The 22195-nt window shown below is 45.3% G+C and overlaps 1 protein-coding gene across 4 annotated transcripts in view; it reads right to left on the reverse strand.

Annotated features, from left to right (window-relative positions):
• The window catches only part of EDARADD (EDAR associated via death domain), a 492613-nt gene that overhangs the window by 426081 nt on the left and 44337 nt on the right, over positions 1-22195 (reverse strand). The window lies entirely within an intron of this gene.

A 22195-nucleotide genomic window follows, 5' to 3' on the forward strand; every position in this document is an offset into this window, starting at 1 on the left:
CGAAGAACTACCACCCCATCGGGAATTCGATTGCCGCATTGACCTGGTCCCAGGAGCCAGCGTTCCGTGCAGCCGGGTGTATGCTCTTACCGGTCCAGAAACCTGTCATCTAAAGGAGTACATAGACAAGTACTTGAAACTGGGATTTATACGCCCCTCCAGCTCTCCGGCGGCGTCCCCCCTGTTTTTTATTCCGAAGGCCAACGGGGAGTTACGTTGCTGCATCGACTACCGTTCCCTCAATGCAATAACCATCAGGAATCAGTATCCCCTACCACTCATTCCCGTCCTCTTGGAACAGGTCCGGGGAGCACGGATATACACAAAGTTGGACCTGCGAGGGGCGTACCATTTGGTTCAGGTACGCGAGGGGGATGAGTGGAAAACAGCGTTCAAGACCGGATTCGGCTTATTTGAGTACTTAGTGATGCCGTTCGGCCTCTGCAACGCCCCGGCCGCTTTCCAATACTTCCTCAACGAAGTATCGAGGGACTATCTGGACAAATACGTCGTGGTCTATATCGACGATATTTTGATCTTTTCGTCGGATCCCAAGGACCACGAAGAGCACGTACGATCCGTGCTGGGAGCCCTGGAACGACACCGACTATTCTGCAAACTCACAAAATGTGAGTTCCACGTAACCACCGTGGAGTTCCTTGGCATTCTGCTCACCCCCGAAGGGCAGATCATGACCGACCAGAAGGTTAAAGCCGTGGCCGATTGGCCACAACCGACCTCAGTGAAAGATGTGCAGAGCTTCCTCGGCTTCGCGAACTTTTACCGGAGGTTTATCCAACATTTTTCCCAAACGGTAACCCCGCTAACCAAGCTTACCCGCAAGGGAACGCCCTTCCTGTGGTCATCAGAAGCCCAGACGGCATTCGAGCAGCTCAAGACAGCGTTTACCTCCGCGCCCGTCCTTCGCCATGCCCAACCGGAGCTACCGTTCCTGGTGGAAGCCGACGCGTCAGACGAAGCGGTGGGAGCAGTTCTTTCCCAGCACCAGCAGGGTACAGGGCTGCTCCATCCAGTGGCCTTTATGTCCAGGAAACTGAGCCCGGCCGAACTCAACTACACCATCGCGGAGAAAGAACTGCTCGCCATATGCGAAGCCTTCTTGGAGTGGCAGCATTGGTTGATGGGGGCTCGTCATCAGGTGACCGTCTACACGGACCATCGCAATCTGCAATTCCTACGGTCCGCCTGCCACCTGTCGCCAAGGCAAAAGAGATGGACGCTCTTCTTTGCTGAGTATCATTTCGTGGTAACCTATCGTCCCGGGGCATTGAACAGAAAAGCCGACGCTCTCTCACGCCAAAATCCTCCATGTCTCCCTACGGTGTCTCCCGAGCAATCCATTCTCGCTCCGGATCAGGTCATAGGTAGTCTGAAGACCGAATCCTTTCTGCAGGGGGTAAAGAAAGGAATCCAAACCTTCACCTGGTCATCGTGGTTACGAAGCCACAAGGAGTGGCGTCTTTTCCAGGGTATCCCCTTGTGGGGGTCCCGGGTATTAGTCCCCACCTTACGGCTCCGAAAGCTCGTCTTCTCATGGTGCCATGAAGTACCCAGCGCGGGGCACATGGGAGAGACAAAAACCCTGGAGAGGGTGTTGAGACAGTTTTGGTGGCCTACTGTCCGACCTGATGTATTGCTATGGGTGAAGAGATGTGCGGTGTGTGCCCAGATGAAACCCGACCATCAACGACAACAAGGACTGCTGATGCCGCTTCCTACCCCGATGAATCCCTGGGAACGGATTTCCATAGACTTCGTGGTGGGGCTGCCGAAGGACCAGGGATGTACCGCCATCATTGTTGTCATTGACTATCTCACAAAGATGGGCCACTTCATCGCCTGTAAACAAGTCCCCTCGGCAGGGGTATTGGCGTCCCTCCTGTTGAGACACGTGGTGCGTCTTCATGGACTCCCGGTGGGGATCGTCTCGGATAGGGGGTCGCAGTTTACTGCACGGTTCTGGAGGGTGTGGTGTGAACAGCTCGGCATCCATTCCTCCCTGTCCACGAGTTTCCACCCCCAAACGGATGGGCAGACGGAGCGACTCAACCAAACCCTGAAACAATACCTGCGTTGCTACGCCGCTAAAGCGGCGGACTCTTGGGTTGATTTGCTCTGGGTGGCCGAGGTGGCGTATAATAATGCACAACATTCCTCAACACACCACACTCCCTTCTTTCTTGCTTCCGGGTTCCACCCCCGGTTTGTTCCCTTCCTTCTCCCCAGGGAGGCGGTGTCCCTTCCTGATTTGCAATCAAGACTCAACACCATACACGCCGCTCTCAAACAGGCCAGGGCCAGCTTGATGATAGCAAAGACTCGCTATAAAGCCCAAGCCGACAAACGGCGGAGACCCGCACCGGTGTATCGCAAGGGGGAGAAGGTGTGGTTGTCCACAAAAAAACATTCGCTTCCGCTATCCCAGTGTTTTTCACCCGAAGTACATAGGACCGTACCCGGTGGTGCGACATGTGAACCCGGTGGCGGTGCTACTGCGGTTGCCCCCGCATCTGCGCATCCATCCAGTGTTCCACGTGTCGTTGCTGAAACCCTCTCTGTGCCCGGTGAAGAAGCCCCCTGCGCCTGTTTGGGTACACCACGAGCAGGAGTATGTCGTTCGCCATGTTCTGGATTCCAAGCTGGTGAGGGGCAAGCTCTGGTACCTTTTGGCCTGGAAGGGTTACGGCCCCGAGGAGAACTCATGGGAGCCGGCGACGGCGGTACACGCGGCCCGTCTGGTGGCAGCCTTCCACCGCCGTTCGCCCTCCAAGCCCGGGGGCTCCGGCGGTCCGGTGGCCGGGGTGAAGAGGGGTGTGCTGTCATGATCCGGGGACCGACGGCGCTGTTCCGGGGATGAGGACTCCAAATCCCAGCGGCCCCCGCGGCCACCCGCCGGAAGACACGTCATCGCACCCCGGTCAAGTATAAGAGGCGCGGCAACCTGGTAGGCGGGGCCAATGATTCCCGTTCAAACAAGAGGATCCTAACGGCTACAACCAAACCCCCGCATCGCCACGCAAATCCCTGTCTTCAATCCAGCCGGTGACCCGACGTGGATATCTCAGCATCGAATCTCTCGACGACCCAGAGGAGGTAAGCAGGCTGCGGTTTTCCCGACGCGCCTCTGCATTTCCTTAGGCGCTATCTGCTCCTCCAGACTTCCCGGCGCTCCTCCGCTCCTGGATTTCCCAGGCGTGAGTGGCAGCGCCACCTATATCTGCGGACCTCCCGGCGCTCCTCTGCCCCCGAACCTCGGGGCGTGAGTGGCAGCGCCACCCGCACCCACTGACCTCCAGGCGCTCCTCCGCCTCCCGGATTCCCAGGCGTGAGTGGCAGCGCCCCCGACACTGTCGACGCTAACCTCAAGCAGCAGCGGCTCCTGCGCTCCTCCGCCCCCGGAGTTCCTGGGCGTGAGTAGCAGCGCCTGAGCCCGCAGGCTGCCTGGAGCCTTTCCCTGCGTCTCCCCGTGAAGGAACGAGGAGCGCGAACAAGACCTTCTCTCTCTCTTCATCCCGTCCGTGAAGTAACGGAGAGGGACTCACAGAGAGCTGCCATAGGGAAGACAGAAACCCCAGGTAGGGGGAAGAACGAGTTGGGGGTGTGGGGGAGGTAGAGAAGAGCCTGTGGCTTAACCCGTCTTCTTGTTTCTTCCAGGTCTCTCCCCTGCTGTCCCTTCCCGTCCTTCCCTCGCCCACCTTTCTCCTCGTCCGAGGGTATTACACGTGCACCGGACAGGGGACGGATGGGCGGGGGGCCCACACATAGCTTCAACGTGATCCTGAGGAGAAGAAGCACTGGGACCACGACACCGGTACACAGCTACAATGACCAAAACTGGACTGAAGGGAGCTGGGGCTTAAAAGAGCTCACAGTAATCACATGCATCAGGTGTGAGCAGACTAGCAGCAGCCAGGCACAGGTGAGCTGAATTCCTCCCCTCATCCTTGGCCTGCAGGGGTGGAGATGAAGAAGTGAGCAGGGAATTCTAGGTAATGGAGTGCCAAACATAAGCAAGCTGGCTTTCACAAAACATGGCATGGATTGGAAATGGATGACAGTTTGCAAGTAGAATCCAAATGACTAGAAGTCAGTACATGCATGAAGGGGAGGGCCTAGAAGCTTATTAGAACACTGGAGAGCCCCACAATTCAGTCCCCTGGTGGTGGGCACGAGAATGCGGGAGTGAATTGTGACAGTGTATAAATGGACAACTGTCAGAACAAACTCGCATAAATCTGGGAACACAACAGGGTTGCCCCCTCTCCCCTATCCTATTTCCAATTGCATTTGAACCCCTTGCATGTAAGATTAGGCAACAATAGTCTGAAGCAGCACTGAAGTTCCGGCTACGCCCAAGAGGCATTTCCTTATACACAAATGATATGGTGATATACGTCCGTAACCCCAAGAATAACGTAGCACCTATTTTAAAAGAATACATTGAATTTGGGAGATACTCAGGCCTTAGCATAAACTGGAACAAATCCACAATACTTCCTCTGACCGAGGCTTGGAATTCATATCTAGGGATATGGATCCATAGAGATCCGGACGACGTAACCAGAGCAAACTATGGCGCAGCAATGGAGAAATTGGAAACACAAATAGATAGGTGGTACAGGATGCCACTGTCTATGACAGACAGGATAGCCATCATGAAGATGGTTATACTGCCTAATTTAGTTTAAAAACATTCCAATTATACTGCCCTCTCAATTTTATAAAACATCACGCAAACATATATTCAAATTAGTATGGGCTGGGAAACAGCCCAGAAATGACTGGAAAACACTAACGCTACCCTACAAGCAAGTGGGCCTTGCAGTGCCAGATCTATACTTATACTATTAATGTGCTCAAGTGCAGTACGCCCATTATTGGTTCCACCGGTCACACTACATGCCACACCTAGCAGTAGAGATAGAGGATGCATACCCTATCCCTCTAAATAGTACATACCAACGTAAAGAAATAACACAGAAAGAAATAAACACGATAAAGGCGACGACCATGGCATTGCATAGCATGGGGACCAAAACACACAAACTACCATTATACGCACCAGCAATGCCAATAGCGAATCACCCAACACTTTCAGTGACACAAGAAAGGGGAAGCCTCGTATTACTAAAACAGGTGGGATTGGTAAAAATGGGAAATCTATACCCTGAGGGTACATTTCTAGACCCCAATGACCTCACTGTCAGGGGGTCCCTACCTGCCACGAGCCGGGGGAGGACTTTAATCCATATTCGTTTCTGCCCCGACTGCAGGATGGACATGGTCCCTTTAAGACGGAGCGGACATTCCCGGAGGACGGGACCCCGCCTCTGACATCACCGGCCGTCCACCAATCAGAAGCCTCAGTGCCGTTCATAGGACGGTGTCCGGAAGAACACGGCGCGACACAGACAGGAGAGGAGAAGTCGTCCCGAACAGTTACGGAGGTCCTTAGGAGCCAGGAGTTGGAGGAATTCGAAGCAGTGCCGCCGCAGGAGGAGAAGAGAGACGATCCAGAGGCTTCGGCGTCCCAGGAGCAGAGAAAGCCGGGAGGCCAACGAGACCACGCTCCGCCCCGCCACACTTCTGGAGAAGTGTGGCACCACAAGGTACGGGCCAGATTAAGGGGGCTCGTGTTCTCACGGGGAGGGAACAGGTAGGGGTGGGTGACGGTGGTCACAGGACGGTTGGGTGTTTTTTTTTTTTTTAAGAGAAAGCGCACCTCCCCTACACGAGTACGATTTCGTACGGTAAAGGTTCCCTGGTGATCCCGTCACTTCCCCTCCCCCTCGTTTCATATACGGAACTCCCGATATTGGAAGTAACCCCCAGTTTCTGTTTCCTTTATATCCAAGAGACTCCTCTGGACCCCTGTCGCATTCAAGCCGGAAGCGTCCCTGGCTGACAAGGAGAACGACCAGACAGGAATACTCAGAGCTCCCCGAGAACTCCGACTTCTTCAGAGACTGTTCCTTGGGTGGTCTGCTTATTTCTTTGAGCTGGAACTATGTAAATAAAAGCTCACATCCTTTGAATCTACTGCTGTATCCTGGTCCTTATGTTACAGGGGATTGAGACCCCTCCATCCCTTCTTACACTCACCTAAATGAACAATGAAATGCGCTATTTAGATTCACACATGGTAGAATTCAGGTGGCAATTAAGGTTCTGTACCCATCCTTTTCAAAGGAACCACCAACATTATCACCCCTCCAAATGATAATTACTGACCCAACCACCAAAAACATGGTTACAAAACTGTACATAGCAATACAATCAGAAGCGGCACAGGCACAAGAGCGCTGAAACCTAACACTAGGAGAACCCCTGAATAATGATGAGTGACAATTTTGCTCCTAATGAACAGAACTGCTGACTCCTAATGGGATCCTACACTTGATACACTACAAATAACTGCATCAAATATACTATACACCTGCACAACTATATCGATATGGGTTGCGACAAGACACGAAAGATACGAAATGTCGCAGATGCGCGGAACCAGATGCAGATTTCTTGCATCTGGCGTAGAGAAGTGAAAAGGTGTATACATATTGGGGAAAAGTAATGGAAATGTTGTGTTATATGACAAAATGCTCTATAGAATGTTCAGCAAGAGTATGCCTACTGGGTATGATAAATATGATACAGCCGAAACAACGTAAATTTATAGCAGTGGCGTAACTACTAGCATAGAGAAGAGTAGCCATACACTGGGACAGTAGAATAATACTTAACCATCAAAAGTGGATAATTGACATGATATATTGTAGAGACATGCTTAAAACATATGAGGAGGAACTACCTCATGCATCAAGACATAAAGACTTTTGGGATCCACTAACAACATATTTAATGGAATATCCAGAAATTATGGACAATACTTGTGATGAATGAAATTTTAAATATGTTGGAGATGGCTATAGAGCTTGTTGTGGAAGAATAGAAGAATTTGAAATAAACCACCTGCTATGTATGAGAATATGAAAACTCTGGCATGACCTTATTTTGGTTGCTGAGAATATTCAATAAAACAACAAAAAGAAAATAATTTTTTTCTGGCCCCAAAAGTCCTTATTCCACGAATCTGGCCATTTGCGACTGGAAAAATGCTTTGTACATCTGGCCCACAGTGTACTACAGTGTATTTTCTATTTTTAATATATTTAATTCTTCAGTAGAAGTCTACAGAGTATCAAGGTAATACCTACAGATTACAGTATTTTAAATGTGCAATTCTCTCTACACTGCTGTAAAAATATATAACATTTTATAAATATATTTCTTTATTAATTAGCAACAATAAACCCTACTTCTTAGCTAGATCCAAGACCGTAACCCAGTGTACAATGAAATGCAGAATACAGACAAAATGTGCTGAAAACGACATGGCTGACTTTTACCTTTGGTAAACATAGCCAATAACCAATCACATACTGCCTTATCATGTACATGTACTGTGGTATACCGTGAACTTACTGCCATATACCGTGGCACAATATATTACTAAGGGCCTAATTATGAGTTCGGAGGTCCATGGGACCGCTGCATCCATTGTGGCCAGACTGGCCGTCCACCCACCGTTAACGACTACCACGATGCGACAGCCACAGGAGCGCTGCTACCCCAAGGGATCCTTGATCCTGTGACAGTGGCGCAAAGATCAGAGGCCACAAAATGCTAGCTGTGCAGCTGCTGTACCGCCAAGCATAATATGAGTTTCCTCACTGCCCTCCTTTCAATGGCAGTGTGCCTTTCTTAGAGGAAACTAAGGGGGTACAATATAGACAACAAATATATAAAAAAAAATGTAACACAATTTTCCAAATGTAATATCAATTAGCGCAAATATTAATCAAAACACTAATTGTAAATACTAATTGTTTGCAGTGCTGTCTACTTTCTGTTCACATCTTCCCAATAGGCCGAATGATGTACTCAAAACTTTGGCTGGAGAAACAACATATAAATATAAGAATTTGGTAATTGAGAAGGCAATCTAGCCTTGAATTCCAAGTGGGCACCATTGCAATTTGTCTATGTATTGTTACACTTTAAATAAACAGTATTATGTCCAGATGTTGTATTAAGTCCTTCATAAAAATAATACCTGACCTGCTGTTGTATAAATTCTTCCTGAAAAAATAATTTACTTGCTTTAAAATTTGTATTTTTTTTTCCAATTCACTTCCATTTCCTGTAACATTAAAATGAGATATTTCCCAAACCTTTCTATATGTAATGAAGATAACATCTCTGATCTACAATGTGAACATGTCATATCCTGATTTGCTATTTTTATCAATTTGTTAAAAGGTACTGACTTGCAGTCAGGTATTGTTTAGTGTAGGAATCGTTCTGCTTGTATTTGAGTGGTAGAAGGGTAGAAGTAAATGAACACTTGTAGGACTTGGCCTTTTTGGCTAAAGTTCCCTGAACGTTTTGCTTTCCCTCTAGACCGTTTTCCTGACCTAGAATTGCCAATTTAGATGCTTCTGCAACTTTGCCACTGCTGATCAGTGTCAAAGTACAAGGGTTCACTGTATAAAGTGTAATGGTAATTGTTAGTCCATGATTGGTAATTTTGCCTTACTAGTAAAATCCCTAGTGATGTGCACTGTGTGTGCCAGGGCTAGTAATGCAAAGGTGCGCGGAGAAGGGAACTCAGGCCTGCAGTGTAGGGCGTGCTTGCAGTTTGCTAAGTCAGCATGTTGTCCTGACAAGTGCAACCACTTGTCAGGCCTTACTTTCCCTTTTGCGTACACAGCGGGCACCCCTGTGGTAGGTCCCAGGTAACCCCTCAGCAGGGTGCAGTATAAGTAAAAGGCAGGACATATACTGAGGTGTGTGTCATTTCCTGACAGTGAAAAACACTCCATTTCGTTTTTCACTGGTTAAAGGCCATCCTGCCCATAGGACAGAATGGGGAGGCAGGGTATTGTGTTTGTTAGCCTAGTTTCCCATAAGTTTAAAATTAAGAGGTGAAGTTTAGTACGTATGAACTCACAGTGTCATAACACATCTTTCTATGAAAGTGGTTTTGTCACTGTGTGTTCAGAAACCACTCTTTTAGAAAGTGGCTGAGTTTTGTGCTTTAAGCATTTCTGTGTGTCTCTGCTGAATGTGGATTGACTGTCTGGATCTGAGAGGGGAGAGGATCTGGGGGAGGTCTTGACCCAAGGAGGGGTTGAGATTGTACCAGGCTGACCTGCATCTGGAGAGTAGGTGGAAGAGAAGCCCCAGGAGGTGAAGAGGCCTGGGTTAAGGCTATAAAACAATTGACCCATCTCTGGCTGAGTGATTAAGCATCCAGACCCCCAGTATCAAAGGTAGTAAGGTGACACTGGGAGAGAGACACCAAGAACTGATTTAGGCAGGGGTCAGGGACCCCTGAGTACAACAAACTTCAAAGACATTTAGGGGTATAACTATGAGAGCTGCGACCCCTGAACGTTGGAATAGAAATGGATTGAGAATGAAAAGGCTTGGACCCGTTTTGTGGTCAAGAGGAACCTCTGCTAAGGAAGGAATAACTGAAGAGACTGCTGGGAAGGACCGACCTTTGCTTCGTGATCTGGGGCTGGTCTGCAGTTTGCTGTTTTAACCAAGGAAGAGTCTGTTGGGATTCTGCTTTGTGCGCTGTGTCCCCCTGCTTGAAGAAGACTGTGATTTGTGCTGTGTTTTGTTACCCCAAGGGCCAGAGGTGAGCTGGCTCCCTGTTTGGAAACAGGAACATTAAAGGTGTCCGGAGAAGTTTCAAGTGATGTGGTGGGCATGTGTTGTGGCAGCTTGGGGCCCTCGGAAGGTGTGCCCTGTGATCTTGGACACATGGAGGAGAAGTGAGATTTGGATGCGCTGGGTGAGTGTCGTGGTGCACAGGAGGCGTTGGTGAAGAGCGCCTGGTCAACGTGTGCATCGAAGGTGAAGTGAGTCTCGGACGCGCTAGGTGCGTGTCGTGGTACACTGCAGGCATTGGTGAAGAGTGCCTGGTCAGAGTGTGGATCAGAGATGACGTGAGACTCGGACACGCAGGGTGCGTGTCGTGGTGCACCACAGGGGCTGGTGAAGAGCACCAGGTCAGCGTGTGCATCATGGGTGACGGGAGTCTGGGACACACAGGGAGCGTGTTGTGGTGCACAAGAGGTGTTGGTGAGGAGGGCCTGGTCAACGTGTGCATCGGAAGTGGAGTGAGTCTCGGACACGCAGAGTGCATGTCAGGGTGCACCGGAGGCGCTGGTGAAGAGTGCCTGGTCATCGAGTGCACCGGAGGAGAAGTTAAGCGCGGCCAGGGTGAGCGTGTCAGTGTACAGACAAAGGCGTTGGTGAAGAGCGCCTGGATATCAGGCACCAGAGTTGGAATAAGTCTCAGTGAAGCAGTCTGCGTGCTTTGGTGCAACCTGGGACTGTGGAGGTGATCGACTGATCATCGTGTGCACCGGAAGAAAGTGAGTCTCTCCAGCACGGTGTGCGTGTCTTGGTGCCAACTGAGACTGCCGGAAGGAGTGCCTGGTGAACATGCGAACGTGCAATCAGAGTTGACGTGAAGTCCCATCAGCGTTGTATGTATGGCCTTGTGCCAGAGGAGACCCTGAGGGTGCTGTGGTGAACGTGCATCTGGAGTAACATTATCTCAGAGGCGTGCGGTACTTGTGCTCTGCGCCTGCCTGAGACCTTCCTAACAGTCGCGGCCCGGACCGGCAGCCCCAGAGGATCTGAGCTGCCAGGCCGAGCCACTGAGGCCCATTGAGAAAGTTCTGCACGGAAGGCCAAGTTCGCTCAAGGAGGAGAGGAGAGTGGGGTCGCGCCCCGAGGTAACGTGGATCACTGACTGGGCGGGGTGAGGGCTCGGAGGGACACTCTCTCGGCCTCTCAGTCCTTCTGGCGACGTGAGCCTTTGCTTCAGCTCAGATTGGGGCCCGTACTGACCAAAGGAGTGGCAGTACTGGGGCCAGAGTGAGAAGCTGTACTTTATGTCATCGTTGATACGTGTGGGGGCAACTGTTATCGAAGAGGCTGACTGTCGTAATACACATTGTCAATATTGCTGCTAACAAACTGCCGGACTGTCTTATGACACCTGACATTATTTCTGCATAACGAAGTACACAATTGTAGCGGGGTACAGGGTTGTAGTAGCCGCATTTCATTATTTCTTCATTACAAAGTATATGATTGTAGCTACTCATTGCATTGCTTCTTAATCGTAAAGTACATGATTGTAGCGGTGCGCATTGCATTATTTCTTCATTGCAAAGTATGTGATTGGGATGTGACGCATTGCATTATTCCTTCATTGGGCAGTACATGATTGTAGCGGTACGCATTGCATTATTTCTCCAATTGCAAGGTACCTGGGTGTATGGTTACGCATTGAATTATTTCTACTTTGCCCAGCACAGGATTGTATCGTTACGCAGCACACTATTGTTTGTCCATTGCAACGTGTGTGATTCTAGCATTGCGACCAGCATAGCATTTTGAAAGCGGTGGTTGGAATTTGAACCTACCAGCCACCTGGAACAAATATTACCCTTTAATATATGTTGGCTTTTGTATCGTGTGGTCTGATCGCATATCTTTTTTTATAAAGTTTATACTCGTTTTATCAAACTTGTGTGGAGTCCATTTGTGGTGTCACCAGTGGGTTGCTGTGAGTGTGATTGCACATACTGTACACTCGTGCCTTGGAAATAGGCCTGGCTGCTCGTGCCAAGCTACTAAGGGGGTGAGCAGGGCTACCTCAAACGGTGTCCTTACTTGGCCTAACGTTGAGTGAGGAGTCCCGGGACTCACATTTGGTGACAGTGGTGCGGGACTGGGACCCAGATTCCAACAACACTCTTCACAGTTATGGTCCCATTTGTAACTTACTCTAAATAAGTTATCAATGTGTAATCATTCATGTTCTAATGCTTCAAGCATGAACATTAGAAATTCTTGTGCATTGTGTTGTATGTTTAGAGTAAATGTCAATGAACCATGAGGCTTGAATGAGGGGTTGTTGGACAAGACTGACCTTCGACGGACTTACCGATGCGCCCGGTGTTTGCCTCATTGTCGGAACAGATCGAAGGAAGTTTTTTTTGGTGAGGCTGAGCTGGCTGCCATAAAGAGACCCACAGGAGGCTGGTCTGCTCTCCTCGACGGACGTCGGATCGTTGGGATGCCTGCAGAACCCTGGAAGTTTGTTGATTGTCTTGCTCACGTCCTGCCTTTCCCCTGAATGGGTCTGCAGTGATCCAGGACACGGTTGTATCCCAAGTGGGGGGCTGCTCACATTCCTTCCTGCATTCTGGTCGTGGGAAGAGATCGACCACCTTGCAGCCTGCACCCAATGCCTCCCTAGTGAGCTGCGTAGGCTCCCCTCGGCTGCTTGCTGCTTCGCCAGCCTCAAGCTGCGCATGAGGATGACTTAATTCGCTTCGTGAAGGGATACCTCAGAGCTGCGTTTGGCAGACGCAGTCTCGACCTGATAATGATCAGCATGTGGTAATTATTGTTCGGCGGAGCTTTCGACTTATCTTCTGGCTGATGGTTGGTGTGCTGTCTCTGTCTAGAGTCCACATCTCAAAATGGCACCCGTTTCCAAGCTCCAGAGGCTCCCACTTCTTAGATTGCTGCCTGTGGTTGTGGTGCACTGCCTTCCCTTCGGGAATCTCCTCTTCATGATGGCGCACGCTCCCAGGAAGATAAGCACAGGTCCAGACATTCTGTGACTATACTGAAGTCTGGGCTTCTCCAAAAAGAGAGGTAGGAGTAGCCTCTCTACAGCTTTTGACTAGTACTATGAGTTCTCAAGGGCACGAACAGTAAAGTAGGACTATACCTCTTGCTCTAATCCTTTCCAGTAAAGCTAAAGGCAGGACTTACTCAAAACCTAATAAAGCGGACATCTTGGCATGGTCCTTTCTCACAGTGCCACCTATAAGAAATTATATTTACCCAGTCCCATCTTAGACCACCTGTAGTCTTTCGTAGACTTACCCAGCTAATTAAATATCTTGATCATAATTTCTGCATGCAAAGTGTGTGCTGCTTGTTCATTATGATCACCACCTATTTATTAATGCCTTACCTCTGAGATAAAGTCACTCTCTCCTACTTGAAAGTGTAAATGGTCTCCCTTCCTCTTCAATACCCGCCTCTGGCCTTTCTCAGAATGGAGATAAGTCCTGACCTACAGGATCCAATGCCTTCACTATCAATTATCCGCATAACCTCTCCAAAATTGCGGCTAAAAAGCACAAATATCGTTTACTCAAATCTAGACCGGAAACATTAATCTCCAATGTCTACCTCTACACAAAAAAGGGTATTCTATCTAATGACTTCATCTAAACCAGAAAACGGGCATGCTAGCAGAATGTCCTATATTCAATGCTTCGAATAAAGGACACTTGGAAAACCCTACATGGTCTCAAATTAACAACTTCACCCTTGCTTTTCTTCAAAGCTGATGCCACCATAACTCTCTACAATAATGGTATCATTCTAATCCAAGCCTCTAACTTCAATCTAGACAAGATGGACTATATTTTCCCTACCCTCAAGAAAGCAGTGTACGCTAAACCCCTGATCCCTTTCCACACCCTTCTAATTCATTGGACTTATCCAACTCACCTCCCACCGCTACTGGGGGTACTCCAAGTTCTCATAATTCTATGCACTCCACAGCGGATTCAGTCCTCTGTAGTAGTTTCTCAATCCAATTGACCATCGACACATTGATTGTGGGATTAATGTATCGCTCATGTTGCTGATCGCAAGCCAGACTAACAATATTTCCCGAATCGGGATGCCCCTCATGTCTTACTGCCTTTTCTCTTTCCATGTGCTCTCCCTTCCAGTGCCCCACTATCTACGCCTTCTCTGCTGGCAGAGCACAAAAGACCACCCACCATGGTCTCTTCTCATCCTAACACACTTAACCTCCCTTTGACCACCTCCATTACACAACACAACTGGCCCTCTACGTTCCTTCCTTCCCCAGACACTACTTCCAAGTGAACAGGGAGTCTGCAAGATTTTAAGGACACACTCCCTTCCCCAGGAACATAGCATTTCAGCCTCAGACCATCCAGACATCCCTCGAGGCCCCCTTCTTCACCGGATCTCGTCCCTCAGCCTCTATCCTTGAACCAACACTCATACCTGGTCACACATCTGGACGAGTTATCTCTCCAATTGCACCTTCTTTCACATGAACTCCATGAACTGAAAACCCTCTCATTTGACCATCCACCCCTACTCAGTTCTCTTATTTCCTTAGGAAAGCTGCTCACAGTCCCCATTAGCGCAATCAATGGCCGTGACCAGCACTCCTCACACCCTATCTCTAAAACCTTACCCCTCCCTAATGTCCCTTCCCGCCCTAGAAGAATGAAGGTCGACCTTGCGACCAGTGATATCGAGGATCTACCCCTTTCTTACTCTATCACTCTAGACACTGACAAGAATCCCATGGCCCAAATTCAAGTCATTCATGCCAATCCACACAGGGAACCCTCTAACAACCTCAGAGTCTTAGATAGCGACAACATGCAAGTGAACATCATTCAGACTCATACATCCCACACACCCATATGGCTGAAATGTGCTCTATTCAGCTGCAGATCAGCCAGTAAACATGCCTCTGATATCTTTGACCCCATCCAAAACAATGATTTAGAGATCATCATCTCACAGAAACTTGGCTAAATCCCTTTTACACCCCTATCCTAGACCTCTTAGTGCCTCCTAGCCATGACATAATCTGTCTAGACAGATCTAAGAAGTCAGGTAGTGAAGTAGCTTGTATACACCGGAATACACACAGAGACGTCCACCTAATCCTCAGTTGAATACCTATGCCTCAACAGCTCTAGTAATCGCCTCCCGGTTTGCAAACTTCATACTTTCTACCACCCCCTGGAGATAACCTCCTCTTCATTGAACAACTAATTGAAATCATCTCTTCCAATGACGACCCCTCAGTGTCCCAATTCTATCTCGGTGATGTCAACCTTCACTGGGCTAACACTAAGGACCAAGCGGTTATCTGCCAAAAATCATTCTTATCATATCTGTAGCATACCCAATTCTGTGGCAGGACAACTCACAACAGAGGAGAAATTCTGGATCTCAACATATCAACATATAATACCATCACATTAGATGACATTACCTCTTGTGACTGGTCCAAACATTACAGCATCATCTTCTTTATTAATAGGGAGTTGTCTCGGAAGAGGGATCAACCAAAGAAAATTAAACAATGGAAAAGGGACCTCAGGAACATTAACACAGAAGCTCTAGCAACCGAATGTAAATATGCTTTGTCTTCCCAAGATGACATGACTGACATACATGATCTCACTGACTTCTATAAGTCCACTGTCTTTGGTATCACGGATTCCATAGCACCTCTACAACAAAAAAATGTCTCCTCCAAAATCTCCAAACACTAGTTCAATTACAACCTAAACTATGAACGCCGCAACTTGAGGGCAGCTGAACGATCCTGGAGATCCAAACCTTCCTCGGATCATCTAAATGTCCTTAGATCAGTAAGGAGGTCCTATAATAAAAGATTCCAATGTATACAAGCCTCTAATCGCCCCATCAAACAACAATCAGCAAAAGCACTCAGCCACCTTGACTCAAGAGACGACTTTCCTTAATGCGACAAATTGGCTGCTGTCTTTTTTGGAGAAAACTAAACTTATTAGTAGTGAACTTAAATCTAAGAAGGCCCTTCTTCCATCATGCAAGACTGCTGCTCCTCCTGCTCTCTCTGAGAGGCTCGAGCCACTTCATTTTACCACCAAGAACAAGGACACTTGGGGTTCTTTCACTCCCCTCAGTGAAAACGACATATACAAAACCCTTCTTAGTATCAACCCTTCTAATCACTTCAGCGACCCATTGCCACCAACTGTCTTCAAAGAAATCAAGGATGGCTTCATCCCTTTTTGGACAAAGATTGTCAATGCTTCATTATCACAAGGCAAGATCCCAGAATATCTAAAAGCAGCTGAGGTATCACCCATTCTTTAAAAATCTAAAGCAGACAGAACTGACCTCAACAACTTTTGTCCCATCACCAACATTCCCACTCTGGCTAAGCTCCTCGAAAAATGCATGCAATTGGAACTTTGCACTCACATTGAGAATGTCCAACTCTTGGATCAACATCAATCTGATTTTCAGATTGGTCACAGCACTGAATCGGCGCTCACTGACATTATTGATGACATTTTAAAAATGCTAGACCAAAACTAATTCTGCCTCCTAATCCTCCTTGACCTTATCTGCATTAGACACGGTTAATCACGACAACCTCTTGGCTATTCTGGAACACAGAATGGGCCTTTCAGGTCTGGTCTTGCAACGGTTTTCGTCCTTCCTTCACAATAGATCCCAAAGAGTCAAAGTGAATCAATCTCTATCCCAGCCCTCTACAGTCTCCATAGGGGTCCCACAAGGGTCTTCCCTTTCTCTCATACTCTTTAAAATTTTCTTTGAACCATTAGCGAATGCACTAAACTTCATGACGATTCTATTTCATATGTATGCGGATAATATGCAACTTTACCTGAAAATCACCTCCTCTAAAGACTTCAACTCACTCAACTCTACCCTGACGAAAACCCCAAACTTGCTAACTGAGAACCACCTCCTGCTCAACATCACCAAGACAGAATTCCTAATCATATCTCCTCCTAATCACACCCCCAAGATTGACCTCTGGATGAAACACCTTACGGCCTGTAACTGCTCTCCTCACATCATTGACTCAGCTAAATCTCTTGGAATCACCCTGGACATGCACTTGAACATGAAGAATCATATTAGTAAGATGTGCATGGGTGCTAACCACCAAATGAGGATTCTTAGAAATCTCATCCATTCCTTTCGAAAGATGACTTCAAGCAGGTGGTTCAAGCACTTGTCCTGCCGAGGCTAGATTATGGCAGCGCTACGCTCTGTGGCCTCCCCAAATATACCTTGGCCCCACTTAGGGCTTCCTTGAATGCTGCTGCCAGATTGAGTACCGGTATAAAAAGAAATGCTCACATATCCCCAGCCCTAAGATCGCTAAACTGGTTACCCTAAGAAGCAAGAATACAACTAAAGATAGCCTGTTTGACGCACAAAGCCCTCCTTTTTAAAACCCCCAGTTACCTAGCTCAAAAGCTAGAACTATCTGGAGGGGGTAAACCATCAAGAAGTGGAAATTCTCTCCTCTTGAAACCTCAAATGTTTCGCAAAAAGAGAACGAGGCACAGAGCTTTCTCTGGCTTTGCCCCGAAGATCTGGAACTCTCTCCCACCGGAAGTTTGCAGAATGTCCTCCACGGCTGCCTTAAAACATGAAGTAAAAATAATCCTAATGGACAAGTTCTTGCCTTAAATGGTCATGGTTCATCTGTTTTCTCATGGTTCATCTGTTTTCTCAATGCCCCTCTGACAATTTTCTTTTTGGTCTAACAACTGTAAAGCTCAGGGTTGTCTGATATACCCTATTATGTCATGCTTGTTCTCCTCATAGTACATTATGGTATTAGCTAAATTTGATATTCTCTGTTACTCCCTTTGCTAATTTCCCTTTACTATGTCCTTCCCTTCCAAAATGTGAAGCGCTCTGATACCCTTCGGGGTCATGTTCCCACTATGCAAAACTTTATAAAGAAATAAACCAGTATATATCTAAAAGATGTTGAATGCCAGAAGCAATATGTTTTTTAGTTCTGTCACTTACCAACTGTTGAAATACATGATGTAGTGCAGAACAGAATCTTTTTTCATGATTTTTCATGATTTTATGATGATGATGTGGTAGATGAACACAATATTTAGAATAACATTAGCATAACAGTTGATACATGAACTGTTTTCTAACTGGTATCCTACAATATCATCAACATTTTCTATATTTTTTTCTTTACACTTTCATCTTTCTTTTTTTGAACCTCAGTTGCATCTTTGACATATTTCCATTTTGGACACACTATACGTTTCTCATATATGGAATATTCACCTAAATCAGGAGCCTAAAGTCTTATTAAACGATTGTACTCTCTTACACAATTTGCATCAGTACTAACCTTTTTCTCATCAAAATCTATCAAGTACAAACCAGACAATGTTCTTACTCGAGACAATGCAACGAATACCATTCCCTCTTTGAACACCGTACTTCCATTATTTACAAAAGCTCTGTCTATACTTAAACCTTGAGATTTATGAATAGTTACTGCATATGCTAATGACAGAGGAAACTGTTGTCCGCGAACACACAAATCTTTTACAAGCAAAAAACGTACAACTCAATGCCCAATCTGTCTTTCCTCCTTAATCTGATCACATTTTATAACCAAAAATCCTATTCCACCTCTATTCTGAAAATGTACAAAATCAACAACTTTTCCCATTGCTCCATTTACTAAACCTTCTTCTATACCCGAATTACGCCATAAAATTACCCTACAGTTTAGACATACATGTAAAGTCTTTTCTAAGCCTGCAGTTTTAGATACAGACTTTTCCAAAGAATGCAATTTAGCCTGTAGTTTTACTGTAAGAAGAATTGTCACTTCCTGGTGTTCAATTTTATCATTAGCTTCAATTTTCATAATTTGTTGTTTTTCCAGTTACAAAAGCTGTTGATTAAATGTAGAACACTCTTGCAGTGTAGGCATTAGGCAAACAATAGACTTGTTTTCGCAAGCATATTGTACATTACTTCAGCTGCTGTGTTTCCAATTGTAAACAAGTTCCTTAGAAGCTGACTTTCTAAAGAGTGTTTACCATATTATATTAAGACACCAATTATTATGTCTTGAAGAATATTTCCATAATCTTCATCACTTGCTTGTCACATACTCTTAACAAGGTCTTTATAATCAAAATATAACCAAATATTCACAATACTTCCCAAAGATTTTCTTGTGTCTTCATGGACCAGTGTTATACAAACAGGTTTTCCTTATACAGGAGTAAGTTGTAGTAGGTAAATGTTTTCCTCCAAACAGAACATCGTAATCTTTTTTTTAAATCTGTTGCATTCTTAATGTACAAAGGCAAGCATTAAGTTTGAGATAATGCTCACCTCATCAATGATTAAAATTTAAATTTTCTTCAGAACTCTTGAGACCTCGTAACTACCTTCTCCAGAAAGCTTCTGATATTCCAATGTATTATCATGTTCAACAGGTAGCATAAGCAATCGATGTAAAATAACCCCTTTAATGCTGCGCTAATGTATGTGCTGCTAATCCAGTTGGAGCTGTTACAACACAAGATAAATGTGATTCTGTAGTTATGTGTAGATAACTGGACAACACTTTAATTAAGAAACCTTTTTCTGTTCTAGCTTGACAGCTGATGCACAATAGAATAGGTTTAAATATGAACACTGTCATTCTTTTTTTCATGCAGCAAACCTTACTGTACCTGCTGTTTGACTTGTAGGATATATTTCTTTTTGCTCGAAATTTAGTTGTTCTAATAACTTTTCCAAATGAATAATATCCGGTTGTGCTTGTTGAATTGCAGTTTCTACCTCATTCATGGCTATTGCTGCTTCATTTTCAATAATTGGTTGTCCCAGTGGATCTTTACTCAGTGGACCAGTACTTTGACTACTTTGGGTACTTTCTCTAGCTATCTCAGCTGCAAAAGTACTTTATTGTTTGATCTCATCATTAAATATTTGTAGATAAGTTGGGAAAATTGTGCACTGAATGCTTTCTTTACTTGCAAAATTCTCTCTTATCTGGACTTTCACAACTGAGTTTTCTGTGGTTAATAAGATTTTATTTTGCATGTTTTACAAAACATCCATCACATCTAATTACTGCATATTTCTCTTGTTTTATATTTTCTGTAACGTTCCTTTTAAACCTGTAATGTTGAAGTATTTCATACAGACATAGATTTTCAAAATGTGGACTCCTTTTGTGAAGTATGTATCAAACATATTAGTTTTAATAATATCTGTACTTTCTGGTTCATTCTGTGCCAAGTATTCAATTTATTGTAAAGATTTCAATACTCTATTCCGTGCGGAGGCAAGACCTAGTCTTACCCAAATGATTTCTCTTGACTTTGAATATGAACTTGCTGAGCTCAAGTGATCCGAACATTCATAGGATCCAATCTCTTGATGGGAAAGCATTTTCAAGCTGAAGCTGTACAAGTTCTTGCTAAGATTCTTCTCTGCTGAAATTTCTTCCCACATTTCTTTCATCTCTGTCTTTTCACATTTAGTTATATATGGTGTAACATAGCGAGCAACAGAAACTGATTTATCTGCAACATACTGAATATCCATGTATGCATTCCACATTTTCAAAATAACTGGATTGTAGTTATTAATGTACTTTGAAGTTTCTGTTCTTTTTAAGGTATATGTATTCTTGGGAGATTTCTGAGTTATTGTATTTCTAACTGCTGACAAAAACTATCTACTATTCCTTTACAAATTATAGGACGTGGAAATACAAATAAAATTTTGTATTAAATTTTCCTACACATTTGTATTTTTGTCTGCAGTATTTCCCACATCCATGAATTTGAAAGCATAAAACTTGTCTTATGTTCTTCTCTCCACCATCTCTTGGAATGGCACATGAAACATACTGTTCGATGAATGACAAAACAGTTTTATCACTATTTTTTTTTTTTTACAGAGTTTTATGTAGCACAAACTTGACCCGCAGGTATCAGGTATTAGAGCGCTATACTATCTGTTCCACATTTCGGTACATTCTTGGCTTGGTACTCCTTTCTCCAAAAGAAATCTGTTACCTCTCCAATAGGTAGAATATTTTTACTGCAGATAAATGGCATCATAGCTTGAAACATATGATTAAAATATCTGCACACATTTACAGGATCCAAGGAACACAGTTCTCCAGCTGTCTTCAATTCAATGTTTTTAACATTTGAATTTGCTTCTCATAGAAATTCAAGTAAATCTTCTCACACATATTCAGCACCACAGCTAAGTGTTACAAACCATGTAGGAGTACCTAAGTTTCTTAACATGCATTTAAGTTCTCCATGACGACGATACCAATACTCAGTGGTACCACAATGGCACGCCATCAAATTAATTAACTGAGATTCTAAATTCTTATCTCTTTGTTCTACTTTGTCCATAAACTCTTTTGCAGAAACATGTTGAAGATGAAGTCCTGTTTAAAATATGTGGTTCACTGCATACAAAAGTGCAGACAAGTCGTATTCAAACAGAATATGAAATATATATGGAATGCACTGCCAAAATCTTGCATCTTCACAATATATTCTTGTTGATCGTTATACTGGGCAGGAATCTGTACATCTCGTTCATCAAATCGTCCACCTTATCCAGTGGGGACTAGCTGGGGAAAACAACAGGCTTCTAAACTTTTTTCCCATACACTCATGGGACTTCCATTTGCTTTTTTTCATTTTAAATAATTCAATACTGTTTCTAATTATTTATTTTGAATGCAGAGGGTGTATTGTATAATGCTTATAAATCTCTCCAGTCCTGCACTTGTCCACTTTTTCAATTTGTCTAGGCGAAATTACTATTTCATCTTGTAAGCATTAGGGGTGGGCTGAATTTGCGAAATTAACTTTCGCAAATTATCGCGAAAATGCTGAAAATCTCCGCAAATACGCTAATGAACCAGTTATTGTTTCTGTAGTCCATAGTGATGGTGAGTGTTGTGATTGTGAGCCAAACGCACTGCCCTCAGCCGACGAAGTTGCACTTGATCCTGAATGGCCTGCTTCAGTACTTGTTGTGGGTTGATCTTGCGGGCTTTTAATTAGCAGCCCTTCGTTTTCCAACTTACTGGCTGCTTCAGCTATACAACTTTTGTAGCGGGCAACATTAATGTCGGAATAAGCAAAGAATGTCTTCAGTAGTCCTAATTTTTCACGTGGATCTAGAATTGTGGCACAAATGTAATGTTCTTGTGATAAAATTTTATTTTGTATCCTTACATTTTCAGCTAAGCACCGGGATAAGCTCTCCACCAAGTCATGGGCTTGCCTTCTGTCCTCTACACCTTTGTATGATTCAGACACATTATTCAGCTCATGCTCTACCATTTGCAATAATGGGATAGCTTGGCCCATTGTACAGTCCTCCTTGCTGACTTCACGTGCGAAGACCTCAAAAGGAGACAGCATCT

Source organism: Triturus cristatus, chromosome 6 (genome assembly GCF_964204655.1).
Source record: "Triturus cristatus chromosome 6, aTriCri1.1, whole genome shotgun sequence".
Lineage (NCBI taxonomy): Eukaryota > Metazoa > Chordata > Amphibia > Caudata > Salamandridae > Triturus > Triturus cristatus.